At 32.4% G+C, this 22,692-nt stretch overlaps 1 protein-coding gene across 1 annotated transcript in view; it reads right to left on the minus strand.

Moving 5' to 3' along the window:
• Nucleotides 1–22,692, minus strand: part of SPATA17 (spermatogenesis associated 17) — a gene marked incomplete at both ends in the record, with an annotated part of 210,323 nt that overhangs the window by 31,752 nt on the left and 155,879 nt on the right. The window lies entirely within an intron of this gene.

Raw genomic sequence — 22,692 nt, forward strand, 5'->3', positions numbered from 1 at the left:
AAATAATTTCATTTTTTAACATAAAAATAAGCATTCCATTGCAAAGAATCATAAAAATCTGAAGAATATTTAGTTCAAAAAAATAAATAGTAGGGGCTGGGAAGCTAACTCACTGGTAGAGTGTTTACTTAGCATGGCTTGATTCTCAGCACCAACAACAAAAAAACAAAAAATAGTGATACTAGTAATATGAAACACTTTCATATTGCTGAATATATATGTATCTCTCTATATGCAGATAAGATATATAAAATATGTGTATAAAACATGAAATATATATGTATATATCATACATATGTCTATACATAAATATGTATAAAGCAGAGCTAAATAGTATGATTACAGTAAATCTTCCAAGTACCTAAAGAGAATTTATAAAATTTTAGAAGCTATCTACAATAGGAGAAAGTAGACCTAATGTGTTAGTTGAGAAAATATAGTATAATGGTTAATAGGTCAGACTTTGTCAATGATTACATTTATTTATTCCTAATTTTAATCTATGAAATGAAAGGAAATGATGGAATCAACATTCTAGGTTAGTTCAGAGGATTAAAAGTGATAGTATATTTAAAGCTCTTTTTTTTCTAAATACATATTAATTTAATGAACACAATTGTAACTGAGATAACTTATCAATAAAAAGGGAAGACCTCAAGTGTATAGAAACTTTGTTGCTCCTGCAGCCTGCCTCCAAAGGAAAGAGAACTAGCAAAAACATCTAAAAATCTTTTTTTTATATCATTTTAAAGGGCATGTCTATATAAGGAGAATTTAATATGTTTTATTGAATTGTCTTACAAATTAAGACAGTACACAGTGAGTGCTCAGTAGTTGATATTGACTAACCCTTACTAACATAAAAAATGAGATTTTAGTATACAGAAATTGTTGTCATGTGTGAAAAATGACTGATTGCCTTTTTGGGATAAGACAAAACTTTTAAGTAAATATGGTTTTCTCAACTGAACTTCAGGATTATGCAAAGTGATTAAATTGGACCCAGAAAATAGAGAAAAAAATCAATCTATGTTAAAACACACACACACACACACACACACTCATGTGCATACACATTTCATATTAATGTTTCAAAATGTTTACCTCAATGCAAAATGCAGACCTTACAAAATCTTAAAAATGTAGTGCTAAAATCAAGGTAACACCCATGTACTAATTTCATAGACATTCTTGGTGGAATTTTAGTTACCTAACCATGAACTATGATTTTCCTATGTTGTGTTTTACATGCATTTGAAAAAAAAATGATATAGATGGATATGCTTTATTACTACCTTTAGCAGAACTGTAATACTATATCAAATTTTATTTTGGTGGTCCTTTTATTAGCTTTCTACCACTTGATCAGCTGATATCACTAATAATAAATTTTTTTTTATAAACTAGAGTTTGCAAGTCCTGTCCTGAGACTGTAATATTTCAAAAAACAGTCTAAGCTTTAGGGAAAAAACCAATTACAGAAACAGCATTAAAAATGCCAAGCACCGGGCAGAAGCAATTCTGGATCAGTTTAAAAAAGTGATTGATGAAACTCTAATCCAAGCTGAAGGAACAGTTTCACGACAAGCTGTGACCATTCCACACACTTCATTAGCTGCCATAATTAGCCTGGTGTTTCAATTTGTTAGAACTGGTGGGGACAATTTTCCTCAGAATGCAAACATCAAAAAACAGGGTCCCTCAGACTTCAGAAGAGGCTGATGAGAGGCTTTTCTAGTCTCTGTTAACTAAAAGATTAATTATTGCTGATGGGAGGCTGTGCTGTGATTGTCACTCTGTCTATGTGCATTACTTTTAGCATTAGAAGAAAGATATGGTTGACACTGCACTACTCAATCAAGCAGCTTCACATTAGAGCACAAAGTCGGTTTTAATATCCAGGGTGTTTTTGATTGATTTTTCTTCCTGTTTTCTGGGTCTATGAGTCACATCTATTTATTTATATTAGAATTTTTAAACTGTCTCTAAAATATTGAGAGATTTGGTTAATGTACTTTGCCTCTAGTCATAGCTCCCTTCTTACTATATATTAGCAAAATAGTGATTTCATATATTTTTTGTTATTGCACAATGACATCTTTCAAATATCTTTATAAATCTTCTAAGACTACAAATATTTAAACCTACCTTGAAAACTACATTAATTGTACCTATATTTAGAACTCTTGCACTATAATCTTATCCCTTGATTAATGGCATGCACTCTGACTTTTCATAATATGAATTCATGAAATCTCACTAAAGGAAGTGGGAAGAAGGGGTCTCCCATTTAGTCTTCTTAGAATGCAAGTGTTTTGTTTTACTCTTTGGGCCACAGGTAAAGTTGACCTCAAATTGACAGCATGTATTTTTTTTTTTAGAGAGAGAGAGAGAGAGAGAGAGAGAGAGAGAGAGAGAGAGAGAATTTTTTAATATTTATTTTTTAGTTTTCGGCAGACACAACATCTTTGTATGTAGTGCTGAGGATTGAACCCGGGTCGCACGCATGCCAGGTAAGTGTGCTACCGCTTGAGCCACATTCCCAGCCCCAACAGCATGTATTAATAGACAACATCATTAAATATTACACAAAAACCTTAATTTCAATCCCCTTGGATTTACTATTATTTAATTATTTTCATTTATATGTTAAAAGAAAAGAGTACATTCTATTATGTGTTTTTTAAAAAACTTATTTCCTTAATTGGTATATCAGGAGTGAAGTGGAAGAAGTGATTTTGTGAGATGTAGAGAAAATAGTCATAGCTAAAGAAATTGACAGTGGTTTCCCAATTCTACTATAACACCTGAGTGGAAAAGTTTTAAAGTCAAGAAAAATAACATTAGAGAAAAATGCTTGTCTGAGCTTCTAGAGGGAAATTTTCCATAGGTTCTGTTAAAATCACTTGCTTCTATCCTAATTTGGCAAATAAACTGAGAGCAGCACTTTTCAATAGATATCCAATGTAGGCCACAAATATATTTTTATTTATCTAGTAGCTACATAACAAGTAACCAGAAACAGACAAAATTAATTATATGTTAATAAAGTGCTTTAACCCAAGCTTTAACCCAAGTTATCTAAAATAGCATGATCACATGTCCTTGATACAGAAATATTAAGGATACGCCAAGTAGGTTTTCAAGATCCAACATATTTTACAGTATCGCACATAATTCAGAGAAACTACATTTCAAGTGTTTGATACCTACATGGCTATCATATCAGACAACAGATTTAGAGAAAGAGTAGCCTTCTTCCCAGAAAGCAGTTTTGACCTATTTAGTGAACAGAAAAATTTCAAAGTTCTGTGGAGTTATATACTCAACAAATAGGATGATGAAGAGTAAAAAGTGCTTCTATCTTCACAAATGTACACATAGATTATAAATGCACCCCAAATCAGTGGGAAAATGGAAGACTTAATAAAACCACACTAAGATTCCATTTCAATCCAGTCAGAATGACAATGATCAAAAATACAAACAACAATAAATGCTGGCGAGGTTGTCAGCAAAAAGGAACACTTCTACATTGTTGTTGGGATTGCAGACTAATACAATCACCCTGGAAAGCAGTTTGGAGATTCCTCAAAAAACTATGGATGGAACCACCCTATGACCCAGCTATCCCATTCCTTGGTATTTTCCCAAAATATCTAAAATCAGTATACTACAGCAATATAGTCACATTAATATTCATAGCAGCACAATTCACAATAGCTAAATTATGGAATCAACCCAGATGCCTGTCGATAGATGAATGGATTAAAAATTCTGTTATATATACATATAGTTCTACTCAGCCATTAAAAAGAATGAATTTATGGCATTTGCCAGTAAATGGATGGAAATGAGGAACATCATGCTAAGTGAAATTAGCCAAAATCAGAAACTCAAAGGTTGAATTTTTCTCTCATATGTGGAAGCTAGAATAAGATAAAAGAAAGAGGGAGGGAAGGATCAGATAACATAAAGAACAAATCACATACAAATTAATAGATGAGCATAAGGAAGTCTAGTAAAGAAATGGGAAGGGGTTGGGGATTGGGGGGGTAGAATGGGAAAAAAAGACGGAGGGAATGGAGGGGCGATGTCATGAACTGAAATCGATTTACATGCATGTATGAGTTTGTCGGATGAACCCATCTAGTATGTATAATCATAAAGCTGCAATACGAATTTTTTTAAAGTAAAAAATATCAACAGACAAAAAGGGAAAATACAGATGACAGAAAACTGTGCTCACTGCCATTACTGAATAGAGCCACACACTGGGACAGAAAGATAGTGCCAAATCCTAGGGAAGAGATGTATGATTAAAACAAGACCATTTTTTTTTCTTTTTTTAAAAATATTTTTTAGTTGCTGATGGACCTTTATTTTTATTTATGTATATGTGGTTCTGAGAATCAAACCCAGTGCCTCACACATGCTAGGCAAGCACTCTACCACTGAGCCACAACCCCAGTCCCCAAGCCCATGTTCCTTAGTTGTAATCAGAGTTGAGATTCCTCCAGCATGTACCAGTACGTTTAAAAAGGATAATATCCCATGAAAATGCTTTCTTTATTTGTTAGTAAATAACATTTATCTCAATTACCAACCCTAAATGCCCTCATGTCCAGCAATTGAAGAGTTACTTCCTATTCCAGCAGGAGCCCTGGAACACTATCCAGTCTGATTGTTTAGCATTTGTGTAGTAATATTTAGCAAATATTTTTCATATCACTCATGTCTATACATAATTAGCTGTTCATAATGACCACAGTTAATTATCTAGCAAATCTAGTTAATTTAGTCATATTATTGTGTGTTTGATCTATTCAACAAATTGTTTCATCCCATGATCAGCGAACAGACTGATAAGTAAAATGCCTAAATTTAGTAGCTCTGAAGAGCCATAAGAAGGCGCATAGAAACTAAACTCAATCAAGTCTGCCAAGCCATTTGTTATTCAGAAATATTATGGAGATTATTTCTGTTAGGATACTGCAGCATGTGGAAGATTTTACTTCCACAATTCTACATCTCTATTTTTATCTTTAATTTTTAAATAGTAAAGTATACACCCCAAAAAGCTCTTAGATTTGATATATAATATTCAAAATCATTGAAATATGCATCATTTACATACACAGATTCTTTTAATTATAAGAATATAATGATATTAATATAATAATATTATTATATAATCTTTTGAATTATAAAATATAAAAGAAAATAAACAACTTCTCATGGGGATTGAACCCAGAGACTTGTGCATGTGAGCAAAACACTCTACCAATTGAGCTATATCCCCAGACCCAACAGACAACTTCTTGAGTGAAGATTTAGCTATTAACAGTGAGAAACAAATGCAACTTGTGCATTTCTGTCCTTTGTAAAAATATCTAAGAGAATGTGCCCTTTGTCACATTCTCTTTAATATTTTTTGTCACTCTTGAAGAGATTGGAATTTGCTCCGGACTATTATTTATTTGCTCCATCTGAAGATCTTTGCTTGGAATGTATTATAATACAATCAAGAGAAGCCATATAGTACTGGGGACTGGGAGAACCTGTGTTATGAAAATAATTGTGGAAGTTACCTTGTGATTTAGAAGAACAAATTTGCACTAATACTTTTTATTTAAATGAAACAACAGCAGTATTCTCATTGAAATTTGCTTTTATAATTTCTTTACTTGCAATATGTATATTTATTTCCACATTTCAATAAATATATACATCTAGTTGTAAATTTTTAAAAAGCTATTATTTTATTTGTTCTGTGAAGGAAATTAGTTCCCAATAAAATAAAATCAGCTATATGCAAATTTGGGGAGCATTTGTATGTAGTACTTTATTCTGGAGAGAAGGTCCAAGGCTTCAATCAGATTCTCTAAAGCTACATATCCAAAAAATGTATAAAACTATTAACTTGGTATATTAACATTATTTTAAAAGAAAACAGCAGTTTCCTATATTAAACTAAAAACTCACTGTGCCACTCTGCAAATCAAACTTCTCACATTAATCAAGGACAAGAAATGAAGTAGACAAAAATATTTTTTATAAAGGGAAATAAAGTCAAATGGTTTAGTGGGAAAAAGTAGTAACATGGTTTATTTAAGAACTAGAGAGTCTGTGAGTAGACAGGCTTGAGTACGGAAGCTCAAGCCCACAAGCAGGCAACATACAATTGGAATTTATTATTTGTCTTGAATCAGTCTTACTAACTGTACTCTCATAGAGGAAACACTATAGCACAAAACATTACTTTTATATGTAAGTTTCAATGTAGGAGAGACAGTTTTCCAGTTATTTTCCCATGACACTTTTTCTATACGTGGGTATGTGCTCCTATTTGTACAGGAAAGGACTAGTGAATTCAATGGGGCAAAAGCACATGAGGTTCCTCCATTTTTTCCATGTCTCCCCCCTCCCTGTTATGGATTAGCATCCACTTATCAGAGAGAACATTCAGCCTTTGACTGGGCAAAGAGGAGAGACAGTAAGGAGAGTGCATGAGGACAGGAAAGATGGTGGAATGAGATGGACATCATTACCGTAGTTATATGTATGACTGCACATATGGTATGGAGCCATATCGTGTAAAACCATAGAAATGTAAAGTTGTGCTGCAATTGGGTACAGTGAATAAGAATGCATTCAGCTGTCATATATACCTAATTAAAATGAATAAATTTTAAAAATCAAATCAAATTAAATAATAAATAAAAACAAAATCTAGCGCACTGTCATCTCCAATGAGATCATGACATACAATAATAGTGATAAAAAATGATTACCAAAAAATTAAAATGTTGCAGAAGCACAGGTAAAATTTGAAAATGTCTTTCTTTGCTTTGGAATAATAGGCTTTGTGAGGGCAGTGTTATAAATACCCTACAGCAGAAAAAAGTTTTATCCAAAGTAAACTTTATTTTTATGTTTTATTTTTAAGGATTGATAAAAAATCAATCCTTAAAGCTACCATTGATTATTTATTTCAGTGCTATCTAGTCTTAATTTTATCTTACTGCAATGGCTACATTCTGCAATGATTTTCTCCATAGAACATCAAATACTTAACATTTGATATCTGAAACTGTCTCACTCTGACAAATTCATGCTACTTCAGATCTTTTTTATTATTAGTATTTATATCTATTATAGAATGGTAAGATGAAAGTAAAAGCATGGAAAATTCTATCAGTAGTGTTTTGGTATAAAAAGTATATATATTAGTTATGAATGTAACTTACTTAATATACTTTATCATTTGTATTCTGGTATATTTGTAGAATTTTTACTATACTTTGAATTTTAGGTATCACTAACCATGAACATGAAAACTTATATGTAGAATTTTATATTTGCTTAGTTATGCTATTAGAACTAGAAAGGAAAGTATATTAGTACTTGCAGATTTGCTTCCACCCTTTGGATATCGTTTATGTATATTAGATATCAAAACTAAGATGACAGATGATTTCTGAATTCAATTAGCAAAACATTATGCAGTGTCTCAAAAATCATAGTTTAGTAAACAAAGTTTCAGACTTGAACAAGTATAGTTTTAAATTCTAATTGGTTCTTTTTGAAAATAATATTTTTAAAGAAAATGCTAACCTTTTAAATTGTTTGTAGACTTTTAACAATATAAATGAGGTTCTACTGAATATATGGAAAAATAAGACAGAAGCAACTTTCTTAATGTAGTACACACCTAAAATAAGAATGAAGGAAAAACTATATGTTAAATGTTAATTGTTCTTTCTTAATGCTATAAATGTCATACTAATATATGGCTTTAGGAGGGTGAGCTGTAAAGAAATCTGAACAGATATGCCTCCAGTTTTCTAATGGCAAATAGATTCCTTCAAAAATTTATTCAAAAAGGATATATAATAAAAATTATTAAAATGTTAAATAAATGCACAGATTAGATTTTATTTACCATAAGAACATGTATTTTTGGACTAGGATATCATTTTTATGTTAGAATTTGATTTTTCAAATACCAATTAAATTTTCTAGTCATGCATAAATTGAGGTAGGGGGATGAATAGAAAGGATTGCCTAAAGAAGGAGTATGAGAAAACTAGTAATTGTCTCTGGTATTGAACATAAGGATTGACTGTATGAGTTGAAGAAATTTAGAAGAGAACAGTTATCAGGGAGTGGGTTCTGCATTGGGCATATTAAGTTTGAGCTGCGTTTGGGATAAACAAAGAAAACAACTGCAAGAGTAATACAGCAACATTTTGTTTTTTCCTCTATTGCTGCTTACTGGCAAGGTACATTATTAAATGAAGATGGTAGGGAAAGCAACACATTTATAACACAACAGACAAATGACAATGTATTGCTAGTTAGACAGCATAATAAGTACCATCTAATTTTCTCTTTAGAATCCATTTATTCTTCAAAGCCCTGGATCATCATCAAGGGACCACATTTTCCAACTGAAGAATTACAAAAGAGGAAAATTAGATTTTATTAAATATTCCCATTGTTGTGAGCAAACCCTTTGCAAACAGTTCTTGGAGTGGATTTAATAAGAAAGTAATGTCAACAGTTTTATCCTCACAAAAAAACAATGTAAAATAATTTCCCGAGTTTTGTATTTTTATTATATTTAATAGCTATCCTGAAAGTCAGCATTTATCAGGCAATCACTTTCTGGTCATCTGGTAATATACAGTTGTTAAAATTTTAACCTATAAGCAGATTTAAAATTTCCCTAATAAAACAGTCCTAACTTTAAAATAGTCACCTAAAAGTAACCATTATACGAATTCAAAATTAACAAAACTATCACTTAAATAATGAAAATTACAAACTGCAGCATTCTCAAACTCAGCCTGGCAGTATGGCTTTTAGCATCTTAACATATGAATGTTTAGGTAAATAAATCTTTGAATAGCAGCTAAGAAAAATATATTGCATTTAGCAGAATTCAAAATATTCAGTTAAAGATATTAAAATAAATTAACAATAATTTTAACAATAGAACACTCTTTTAAAATGACTTCTCAAGCAGGATGCCCCTGTATATGACACAAATTAATGGAGTTCTTTTTGAGTCCAGTAGGTACTCTGTACAGGGCTTAGGATGCTGAGTGAACCTCAGTGTTCATATCACATTACATAAAGTAGTACAAATTGATCAGATAATGCAAAATTGAGAGAAGTATTTGACATGTCTTTTATTGTTAGGGTCTGTGTCACCACTGGCTTCCTTTATATTTTATTTTAAATAAAAAGTTAAAAAATACTAAACACCAACTCACGGATTTACCAAAACTAATTTTCAAAGACCTACTTTTTATATTATGATATAAAATCAAATATAAGATACAAAAGAATATGAAATGCTATCTAAAATTCAAATCTCACTTGACAGTAAGATTTCACATATTTGCCTTAAGAAGTAACATGTTAGATATTTGACATATTTAAATTTCACATTAAAACATGAACTATAGAGCATAGAAAATGAACCTGTATTAAAAAGGCAATTAATCTTTTAATCATCAGTTTTTCTAAATATCTGTTATTCTAATATTCATACATGAAAATGGAATCAACAATAGATAAATTTTAAAATGATAGTTATAGGTAGCATGTGAAATTTAAGTTTAGTAATAAAATTACAATAATAGCCTTGTGTAGTGGTGCACACCTATAATCCTGGAAGGCTGAGGAAATAAGACTAAAAGTTTGAGGCTAGCCTTAGCATCTTAATGAGGCTGTCACAAAATTAAAATAATTGGTGGAGGTAGTTTAGTGGCAAAGCACCCCGGGTTCAATCTCTACCACCCCTCAAAATAAATTCACAGTCATCCTACCTATAAAAAATTATACTAACAGGAAAACAAATAAAAAAGGTTCATAAACAAAATAATGGCTAAAATGTTTGATGTTTATCATGTCATCCTTCTCTAAGTGATTTATATGATTTTCTAAGTCATCACAATAATACTATGAAGAAGGTAAAATATTTTCTACTTTCTACAAATGAGGAAACTGAGATACAAAGAGTTTAAATATCTTAATATTATGTCCCTAAATTGGGAAAATATATAACTAACTCATTACTATATAAGAATAAATTTTAGCTGAATTTCTACCACCATGAAGATAGCAAAGACATAATTATTAAATTTTTAGAAAGACTTTGAGTATATCATAGGTTCAAAATCATTTCTCTTCTAAAATAATTCCATAAAATTAATAAAGAAGTTGTTGCCTACCAAAGATATTTCCAACATTTCAGATAGAAAAAAAATTTCAGGACTTTAATTTCTGGCAGAGATGGAAAGACATCCCTCTCTCCTAAATGTTGTGAATAAAAGAGTATAAGAGCTCTAGGAATGTAGTTCAGTGGTAGAGTGCTTGCCTAGCATGCATGAGGCCTTAGCACCTTAAAAAAAAAAGTTCAGAATATATACTACCAGTGTAAAATTTTCAACTCAAATTTAGTTTTTGTGGTCCCTGGTAGGCAGTGCCACCAAACCCTTGGCAGAAAAACAAAACTTTCTCTGAAGAAATGCATTTTAAAGCAGGCTCCAAAGAATTCCCATACCTAAAATTTCAAGGAACAAAATATTATAATCAAAAGTATTAAGACAAAAAATGGTGAAAACATTAGAAATAATGAAAAAGACAATAGGTGAAAAACCAATCATGAATGAGAGTTGACTAAATCAAACTTCAAAATCAGACAAGTCTTAGGGATTATTAAATATAAAGTGTTTTATATTTAAAGAAAAAAGAAAGTATAAGACCAAACAAGAAATTATCAAAATTAACAAGACTAACTTGAAAAAGAATAAAATAGAAATTTTACATATAAAAACAATAATAATTAGAAACCCCAGAGGATAAACAACAGAGTACACACAACTGAAGAAAAATGGAAAATAGTTTTATGAAAAGTAATCAAAACCTAGCAAGAAAACACAAAGTAGTGCAAATTATGAAATAATGGCTATAATATTAATATAATATAATATTAATATTAATATAATATGTATAGCATATATATGTATGTATGCGTGTGCGTGTGTGTGTGTGTGTGTGTGTGTGTGTGTGTGTATATATATATATATATATATATATATATATATATATATATATAATTAGAATTCCAGAAAATACCAGAAAAGAGGAGGAAAGGGCATTATTTGAAGACAGAGTGGCTGAAATTTTTCTGATTTTGTGAAACACAATAGATTAAAGAACCTGAGGAATTCTAAGCATAAAAAATAAGAATTTTATACTTAAACTAATAATTGGAAAGTGACAAAAATGGCAAACTCATAAAAAGAAACATGGATAAACAATAAATATGTAATTTATAAAATAGTAAGATGCCAATAAATATCCTAAAATGTTTTTAGCATAAGTTATCAAAACAATGTAAGTTTTTAATGATGTCATTTTCACCTATAAAATTAATGATGATACAACAATACTAAGTGTTAAGAAGAAGGTAAGGAAATAAAAACACACACAAACTACTGGAAATATACATTAATTTTCCATAAGACATTTTGGAAGATGGATCAAAAGTCTTAAACATGTGCATACTTTTTAACCCAAGGTTTCCGAACAATGGATGACTGACATTTTAAGCAGATGATTCTTTATTGTGAGGGGCTAACCTGTGCATTATAAAAAGTACTAATAAGATTCCTGGAGATCACCTATTACATTCCTGCAGCATCCTCCATTCTGTTGTGACAACTAAAAATACACTGGAAAAATTGCAAAATCACCCCATGGACAGGAGCACTGCTTTAACCTACTGTTCTCATTGCTAGGACCGTATTTCTAAAGAAATACATATATGGGTAAACATGGAGCTGCAGGAGTACAGTTTACCTCAGTATTACTTCCAAATGTGAAAATGTGGAAAGACAAATTTCAAAGACAAAATAACATAAGATCATAAGAAGTTTGTTAAACAATGGTAGGTACACGGCCTAACCTAATTTCACTCATGGTAATGTCTTCCATCTTAAATGGGAGATATCTTGTATCTCCCTACACCTATAGCTCTTTTTCCATTCACAGCTCTACTTATTCAAAGTATTAACTACATCTCATTATTTCCATTTTTATTTTTTTACTACCTCCTCAACCCTCTCCAGTTTGGGTTAGTCTCCATAATGTCATTAAGTCAGCTCCTGCTAAGGAACCAGGACCCTTTATTTTACTGATGCCATGGGGCTTGCTCAGTACTCATCTTATTTGACTTTGTGGTTTCACTTCATATGGCTTCTCACTCCTTTTTTCTTATTGCATTACTGCTGCTTGATTTCTTTGGTAAGCATATTGGTTTTCCTCATATTTTATCCAACTTCTCTTCAGCCTTATTTTATTCTAAATGGCTTTTAAATATGGGTATTCATCAAAACTCCTAGCCCTCCTCTTCCTCTCTTTCTTCTCTGTTTTAGTCAGCTGTTTCACTGCTGTGACTAAAGAACATGACCAGCACAATTATAGAGGAGGAAGAATTTATTTGAGGGCTCAAGGTTTCAGAGGTCTTAGTCCATAAAAGATGGTCCCATTCCTCGGGGCTCAAAGTGAGGCTGAACATTTTGATGGGAGAGAGTGGCAGAGAGAAGCAACTCATATCAAGGTGATCAAGAAGCAGAGAGAGACTCCACTCTCCAGATAAAATACATATACCAAAGCCATGCCCTAATCCCACCTCCTCCAGTCACATTTTACCATTCCAGTACCACTCAGTTAATCCTTATCAGGGGATTAAATCACTAATTGGGTTAAGAGTCTTACAACCCAATCATTTCTCCTCTGAACTTTCTTGCATTGTCTCACACGTGAGCTTTTGGAGGACACATCACATCTTAACCATAACATTCTCTCTTGATACTGGGGATTAAAATTAGGGGTCTCTCTGTCCCTCAAAATATGCTTAATATTTTGAGACAGAGTCTGGCTAAGTTGCCCAGGCTGGCCTTAAACTTGTGATGCTCCTGCCTTAGTCCCAGCAGCTGGGATTATAGTCGTGCACCACTATGACCAACACTCTCTCATTCTACATTTTCACTCTAGGCAATTGCATCCACTTTTGTGGTTTTGATTATTTTTTATAATTCCAATAGACTCAATGTTGTGCCTCTATTCAAGATTGTAGTTCCAGGAAATTGACTTCTATATTCAAGAATCTATTTGACATCACTAATTAGATGAGCAAAGTCATCTCAAACACAGACATGTCCAAGATTGAAGTCATGCTCTCTTTTCTATGATTGATTGCCCCCAAATTAATCTGTTTCCTTTTCTATTCTTTTTTTTTATACCAGGGATTGAACCCAGATATACTTAAATACTGAGCCACATCCCAAGCCTTTTTTATTTTTTGTTTTTATTAATTTTCTTTAAAAACATAAATGACAGAAGAATGCATTACAATTCTTGTAACACATATACAGCACAATTTTTCATATATCTTGTTGTATATGAAGTATGTTGACATCAATTCGTGTCTTCATACATGTACTTTGGATGATGCATCCCAGGCCTTTTTTAAAGACTCACTAAGTTCCTAAATCAGGCTTTGAACTTGCAATCCTCCTGCCTCAGTCTTCTGAGCCACTGACTTCCTTCTTTCTTAATCATATCCAAATCATTTTCAAGCTTTAACATCATAGGGGTCTGTGTTCTGAATATTGCTGAATTAATTCATATGTCTCCAAATCCACTGCCACTCTTCTAGAACAAATTACCATTAAATCTTCCTTGGACTAACTGCTGCCAAACTGGTCTTTCCCCCCCAACTCATTTTGGCCTCTCTAAAATTTATTATCCACATTATACACTGAATGGTCTTTTAAAAGCACAAATTTCATCTCAATCCTTGCTTAAAACATTTCAAGTCTGGTAAAGATCAAATCTTTAAGATAGTTTGGAGTTTATTTACAAATTCTGTTTCTCACCTAATCTCCAGCCTTATCATCCAACATCTCTGCTCAAAACTCTAGGAAATTCAGCCCTGATAACCTCTTTTCAGTTCCTTGAAACTGAAAAGTTCAAGTTGCTTGGGAACTGGACATTCATATTCTCTGCAATCACAGTTGTTAATGCTTCCCCCTACAGACAAAGCTTATGATTACCATTTCTTCACATATCAACATATGCACCATTTCCTCTAGAGTTCCTTCAGATTCCCCAGAACACCTGAACATCTTTATTATATAGTTTCATAGATCTATGACCTTTTTCTTTGGAGCATTTATAGTAGTGATTAATTTCTTGTATTTCTACCAGTCTTTGAACTTAATGGGAACAAAAGACGTTTGTTTTCACTCAAGAATATATCCTTGATGCCCAGCCTGGTGTGCCTGATTCAAAGAAGGTGCTTAAAGAGCATTTGGGAGGTTTAGCTGGTTCTAAAAAAGGTAAGTTGCTTAAATCCAAATCTCTCTATACCTCACCCCCCCACACCCGTCTTCCCTACCCAAATCAAGCACCTCCCACCAAAAGCACTTAATAATATCGTGCATCCACTCCCCCACCAAAACCACATGCTTGCATCAAGGAGCACAAGAAGAACCATATGCAATAATTCCTTCAGTATTAACTAGGAGAGAGAGAACACACATTTCTTATACTTAAATATCGAATCCAACAGAGTGAATACAGTATATACCCCCACTGATGCAAACTTGAGTGTGTAGAAAGCAAGGTGAAAGAAGGATTACTGAATACACAGAAAGAGCCAAGGGACACAGAAGATACAGACAAAGCATGAACAGAATCACCACCAGAAAGAGTAACGGCAAAGCTGAAATGTCAAAATGCTGAACACAGTCCTGGGCCTTGATTGCTCATGGCAACAGTTACAGAGAAGAGAGGAGATTACCTCTAAGAAAGGAAGAAAGATACCCCTCTAGAGTCACAGGATCAGGGAAAGGAAGGAAGAATGTAAAAATAAGGATCCTGTAGAGACAAAATCATCAACTCTTCTCTGTCCTTTATAATATAATTTCACTCAAATACTAAACTTACTATATTTACAAAAATGTGTGCACTTGGCCTTGGATCTCTTTCCTTAAAATGTAAAAGAACAAGAAAAGTAAAAACTTCATGGAAGTCACTGTAAGAAATAAATAAGATATGAATTCAACATTTCAAATTGAATTAAGTATTCTCTAGAAAGGATTTAGAAATTTTTTTATATAAAACCCCTATAACCATATATGTGCAAACCAAGAACTTAAATGAACCAAAAAATAAAACAGTATACAGGAAAACTTACTTGAACCCAGGAAATAAATCAAGGACAAAGGAAAAACTGTATCAGATATGAATATTAAATTATACTTGGCTCAAGAAAAATAGATGTGAATGAAAATTTAATAATATTCACTAAAGAAAAGAAGAAAAACAACAAAGGAAAGGAAAAAAAGATAAGTAAAAATGGTCAAAGAGAAAGTATTTAACACAGAAAATGGGCAAAGAAAATCCAACCTTCAATATAATTAGAGTTCCTGAGATGGTAAATTAATTTAAAAAAAATATTTAAAATTATAATCTTAAGAAAAATTTTAGAAGTAATAGGAAAGCCTAAATCTATATATTGAGAGGTACCACTGTGTACCCATGAAAATTAAATGAAAATTATAAACTATAAGTCATATCCGCTATTAATCTTTAAAGAAAAACTAGCCAAGGGTCTCCAAGCAAATTATTATGTTTGAAAATGGCAACTGAGTAAAACAGGCTCCCCAAAAATATATCAAGTACAATCTCACTTTCTGCATTTATGTCTGTGTGGTAAATTATATGCATCAAAGTTACAATAGGACTACAAGAATAAATGCAAGTGGTTTTATATTCTTTAAGTGTTTCTCTGCTAAATTTTCTAAACTTATGAAATATTACTGCAATCCAGTCATATCAAATGTAATTTTAACATAAAACTCAGTTAAATTGCTTGTTATTCCATTTCTTGGATGGGAGCAAGGCACAGAGATTGCACAAGAAATGCTGAAATTCAGGGGATAATCAGCATGGAGAGATAAATGGAGGTTGAAGTCCAAAAACACAAAGAGCCTCAAAAGTTGGAGAGGAATGATTGTTTATGTCTACTCACTATGCATGTGTGATTCTTGGTCTTTAACCTATAGACAGAGAGCTAGATTAGGCCAATGACAGGGTAGAAAACTGTACCTAGAATAAAGATAACAGACTCAAGTAATGTGGCTTATTTAAATGTAGATTTTGCAATCACATAATGTAAATTATGCTGGAATTTCAGGGCCACATGGTTGAAAGAGAATTTATTTTAAGAAATTGGCAAATGCAATTCTGGAAAGTGGCAGCTTTAAAATCTGTAGGGCAGGTTCACAGGCTGAAATACAGGGAGGAGTTGATGTTGCAATCTTGAGGCAGAATTCCTTCTGTGGGAAACCTAAGATTTTCCCTCAAAGCCTTCTACTGATTAGATGAAGCCCACCCACATTATGGAAGGGAACCTACTTAAAGTCAATGGACTGTAGATTTTAACCTTGTCTGTAAAATACCTGCACAGCATTCATAGGTCAGTATTTGATTAAATAAAGATATGATAGCCTAGTAAAACTGATACACAAAACTAACCACCACATCTTCTGACTCAGAAACTTTCTTTCAGGAATTAATTGAGGCAAAAACATGTGTCAGAATGTTCCCCTCAGTAGCGGCTCCCAAACATTGATGCCAAATAGTTTATTAGGGGCTTGACTGTAAGTACATACAAATTTTCCTTTTACTTTCCACATGGAACTTCCAGATGTAGCCAGAGTAATAGTCAACTAAGCATGATTAATGCTAACTCTTATATTCATAAAATGTATCAAGTACTTCCAGGATTCTTAAGAGCAAAGCCAGTCTCTTTCTACAGCAAAAAGTCTATTTCTTAGTTATATTTTTAGTCATTTAGGGCCCTGTGAGTCTGGTCAGCCCGCTCTTTTGCCAAGCCAAATCAAGACAAGGATAGCACAGAAAGAAATTAAAGCAATGATCCTATACATGAGGATGAAAGTACTAAGGTATAGAGGCCAAAATCCCCACTAGGGGCTGGACCTAGTTTTTAACAACACAAGAAAGCAAATTGAGGCCTTTATATTCAAAAACATTAAGGTCAAGAGTTTAATTACAGAGAAGGGCAGAGATAACATATTCTGTGATGCTCATCAGATGAAGAATTTAATTCTTGTTATTCTAGAAAACCAATGATGTAGAGAAAAGTGGCACTTTTTTATAAACTTTACAAATCACTTTCGTCTAAAAATCTCAGATGGAAAATTTTATAGGTAAGTTATAAAACCTCTCACTGTCAAACAAAGATTTTGTCCTCCACCACAGTGTACAGCTGCACATCTAGGGCAAGCATTTTACCTGGGGTGATGTAAATTTTATAGACCTCAGAAGGAAACCTTTAGCAGAATCTCTAAGCTGTATAGTCATTAATAATCTGATTGAGAATCTCTCAATTTTAGACATTACTGTAGTCATAAATTTTCCAAAAATGGCTCACCATACTTCTTTATTAATTTTTTTACCATTATGTTTGTTTATTACTCAAATAAAATACTTTAGAGTAAAATGCAAAGTGAGCCCTTTGGTTAATGATCATAGATTAATGTGGTCAGCTCTAATTTTTTGAAAATCTTGGATACATCACTGCACATATTATTTTCATTCACACGTTAACATTCAAACCAGAAACTCTGTTAAGTCATTACTAAAACTGTAATTGAAAATGACTGAATAATGTAACAAACTGATCAGAAGCAAAACAGTGATTAAAAATAATAAAAGATTGCATAAATTTATATATCTTTACCTTATATCTTTAAACTGTTTATAGGTTAAATATTATTTTCACAAATAACATGATACAATATTTTGTTCTGCCATAGTTTTTTAAGTGCATAATAGAATGTATATACATATATATGCAGGTACAAATATCTCTAGCTTTATAATGAAAATTTATATAAATTTATATTTTCTAGAAGCCTACCAACCTTAGGAAGACTAAACAAGGGTAGTCAGTGAGAGAAAATAATAATTTCAGTTTTAATTTTTCTGATTGAGAGGAAGAATAAGAAAGAGAGAGAGAAAGGGAAACACTTAACTGAATATTTGATTATAGAAGGCCATCCTCATAAGCAAACTATTTTCCCTCAATTACACCTAATTATTTAATTGTTTACATTTACTAATGAAATGAAACAACACAAAACAAACAAATGTAAAGGGTGGTTTTTCAGCAAGTGCATAATCATCAATCAGCACATACAGAAAGATTCTTAAAATTATATGAAGCTGGTCTGTTTAAATAGAAAGGCATATTTTATCCCAATCAATGCATAAAAGTAAAATTATCCATAACTGAGGCATGTTTCTCTGCTGTACAGTTCAGCTGTAATGATCCCCACACACTGCACTTGCACATCAATTATGATAATCATAATCACGGTCGTTAAGCTGAATGTTCATTATTATCAAGATGCTGGTGACAGCAGATTCAATCACTGGGTGCAATGGGCAAGCAGTCACAGTCCCACCCAAGTTTCTGCAGACAACGATGTGCCACATTAAATCTATGATGTGTTCCACATCCCACTCCATTCCAAAAGCTGTAGACAGTAAAGGTCAACTTTATGTTCTGTGCAATATGCTTAGGTTCTCTAAATTAATTCTTTGGAGTACTGGATATTTTTATGCTTTGTAGCTTATAAAATCCTGTTTAGGACCAAATATGCATGTGAAAATAAGGGAAAAGTCCTGCTCCACTGTTGTAATTCACCTATAATAGGCATATGAGGAAAGGCACTATCAACATGAACCATCTTAAAATAGTCTCTTCCTGAATTTTGCAAACAAGGAAAAACATGAAATGGTTCCATTAAAATCAGACGTTGAAAATGCATATGGAAACTCATTCCAATTCAGATAAAGGCCTAAGACTATCATTTCTGCTTCAGTAAATATGAACATATGTGAATGTTTTGACAACCAAAAGAATGTTTTTAGTACACTGAATTTTACTGTACAACTCATTTAGACTTACCCAAATTGATTAAATTAACAGTGACTAACTGGTAGGCTCTCCTTATTTAATTTCACATCTATTTTAAATACTGAATTTACAAATACAAAGTATTTACCCAAACTTAAAAGTTTGAACATTTAAAAACACAACCTTAGAGTCTAAATTTAATTTGGGACAGTTTATAAGTAGACCAGAGAAATACAAGTAAATTATATTATATATATTATTTTATTACTTATTTCTACTTTTTAGAAAAATTGTGTATATGCTATTTTTATTATTGATTTTCATACATTCAGAGAGAAATTAGTATTATCTCCTCTCAATGGGCTGACTTAGTGATTTCTTTGATCAATAGCATTAAAAATAAAACAAAAATAAATGATACTATATATTAGTTGATATAATGTGAATGTGGTTAGAAAAAGAACATTAAATATTTTATTTTCTGGCAGTTGATACCCTTCAACACAATTAGTTAGCAAATAATTTGGAAACTATAACTTCCATGTTTAAGGATAATAAAAGACAAAGTAAATTATTCATATAGGCAATCTTAAAACTTAATGGATAGGTTGGAGAATTCAACTAAATCTATGTACATTTAAATGTGTATGAATACTCTATATAATTCAATATCAGTCCTTTCTTTCTTTTTTTTTAAATTTTTTTTTATTGATTATTTATCGCATTACATAGTTCATGATATATCATCTTTCATACATTAGACTCAAATTGTGCTTTGAACTCCCATTTTCACCCCAAATACAGATTGCAGAATCACATCTGTTACATATTCACATTTTTACATAATGCCATATTAGTGACTGTTGTATTCTGCTACCTTTCCTATCCCCTACTATCCCCCCTCCCCTCCCCTCCCCTCCCATCTTCCCTCTCTACCTCCCCTGCTGTTGTTCAATTCTCTCCTTTTTTTTTCCCTCCCCCTTGCCCCTCATAACCTCTTATAATTTTATGTATCCTTGAAGGTCTCCTACCATTTCCATATGCTTTCCCTTCTCTCTCCGTTTCTCTCCCCCCATTCGTCTTTGTTTACTGTAGTCTTTTCCTCATGCTCTTTCTTCCTGTTCTGTTCTTAGTTGTTCTCTTTATATCAAAGCAGACATTTGGCATTTGTTTTTTAGGGCTTGGCTAGCTTCGCTTAGCATAATCTGCTCTAATGCCATCCATTTCCCTGCAAATTCTATGATTTTGTCATTTCTTAGTGCTGCATAATACTCCATTGTGTATAGATGCCACATTTTTTTTATCCATTCATCAATTGAAGGGCATCTAGGTTGGTTCCACAGTCTAGCTATTGTGAATTGTGCCGCTATAATCATTGATGCAGCCGTATCCCTATAGTGCGCTCTTTTAAGGTCCTCAGGGAATAGTCCGAGAAGTGCGATAGCTGGGTCAAATGGTGGTTCCATTCCCAGCTTTCCCAGGAATCTCCATACTGCTTTCCAAATTGGCCTCACCATTTTGCAGTCCCACCAGCAGTGTACAAGTGTACCCTTTTCCCCACATCCCCGCCAACTCTTGTTGTTGTTTGACTTCATAATGGCTGCCAATCTTACTGGAGTGAGATGGTATCTTAGGGTGGTTTTGATTTGCATTTCTCTGATTGCTAGAGATGGTGAGCATTTTTTCATGTACTTGTTGATTGATTGTATGTCCTCCTCTGAGAAAAACTAATAGCTCTAGTTTCTCTAAGACTATCTTTTATCCACTAATAATAAGTTTTGCCATCTAATTTTCCAAATCAAAAAAAGTTTTAAAAAAGCAAGTAAAAATAAGCCTACTTTTGGCAACCTATTGGCTGCAAGTCTCAAGTCATCTAAGAGCAAATTAAAATAAAATATTTTTAAAAATTCTAAGATTTTACATATAACATAAATGGACTATTTCTATATTATGTGGAGGTTAACTTTAGCCCCACAAAGGACTAATTTGTTTCTTTAATATGGTTATTTGAAGAGATAAGATGGAAGATGGGAAGTAAAAATAAAGGGATGGAAGAAAGAAGGAAGGACAAAGGAAGGTAAGAAAGGAGGCAGGAAGTAGACTCAAATTTACTATTTTCTATACAGTTTTGTGTAGAGTTTGGGCCAATGTTTTACTAATATTAAAAGAATCCGTGTACTTTTCTTTCTTAAATTTTCAAGGAATACAAGAATAATTATTTAGAGTTAATTTTTGGTATACAGAAATACCCAGATTCCTCCAAAATAACAAAATAAATTGTTTGTTCTTTTAGTGAGTGTCTAAAAGTTTCTTTATATTCATTAATTGACTTCTTCTGTGCAATATATTCTTGGAATACATAACAAGGTATAAAGTGAATCTATTGCAGAAAAACAAAAGGAAGTACTGTTATTTAAGGAAACAAACCTTTTGCACAAGAATATTTCTTACTTTAATGTTCTAAGATAAGTCATTTATATTTTAAGAGAAGGCCTAGTTCCTTAAATTAAATATAATGGTGAGGAGACATAAAAGCAAAAATGTTTATTTCAAATAGAAAATGAGATATAGATCATTTTATTCACATTCAAAATATGAAATTAAGTAGTTAAAATATTGAATAATAGTAGTCATGGTGGGCATCCTTTTCATGTTCCAATGGCTTAGATCATATTTAAATGAGACAGTGGGCAATGGCATGTTTTAAACCTCTTAGAATTATTAGGATGGAAAGTATTACTTGACATGTAAGAGGACATCTGTTTTTTCTGGGAGTAGGGGCAGATATGGAATGCTATGTACTGAATTGTGTCTCCTTGAAATTTATGTTTTTGGGGCTGGGGATGTGGCTCAAGCGGTAGCGCGCTCGCCTGGCATGTGTGCGGCCCCAGGTTCGATCCTCAGCACCATATACAAATGAAGATGTTGTGTCCGCCGAAAACTAAAAAATAAATATTAAAATTCTCTCTCTCTCTCTTAAAAAAAAGAAATTTATGTTTTGAAGCCCTAACCCCTAATATAACTATATTAGCAATAGTGCCTTTCAGGAGGTGATTAAGTCATGAAGATAGGATCACGATCTGATGAGATTTAACACCTATATAGAGACTGCTTTCTGTTTGACTATAAAGAAGAGGAATGTGACCACACAGGAAAATGACAGGTGCCTATAATCCAGGAAAAGAAGCCTCACCAGAAATTGACTATATTGGTACTCTGAACTCAGACTTCCAGCCTCTAGGTTTGTAAGAAAATAAACGTCTGTTGTTAAGTCAAACAGCCAATGATACTTCTTTATTGCAGCCTGGGTACAAAAATACCAGTCATACATATGCATATAATGTATTGGCACACAGAAATATATGTATGTTAAATGTATGGAATACATTATATTATATATGTATATCACACAACTCTCTCTCTTCTATCCATATACATACACACAGAGACTAAGAGCAAGCTCTATGCCCTAGATTTAACTCCTTTCTGTGACTTCACATTTAAGCCCTGATCCTGATCATATGTCAAAGCCAGCATTCCATGTCGCTGATCATAGGGCATACGATCATAAAACATACAAGAACACAATATTGAAAAATAATTTAAATATCTTGTGACTTAAGTCAGCTGTACCATCTTTATAAAACACAGCTATAAAT

This window comes from Spermophilus citellus (genome assembly GCF_964194105.1).
Source record: "Spermophilus citellus genome assembly, chromosome: 6".
Taxonomy (NCBI): Eukaryota; Metazoa; Chordata; class Mammalia; order Rodentia; family Sciuridae; genus Spermophilus; species Spermophilus citellus.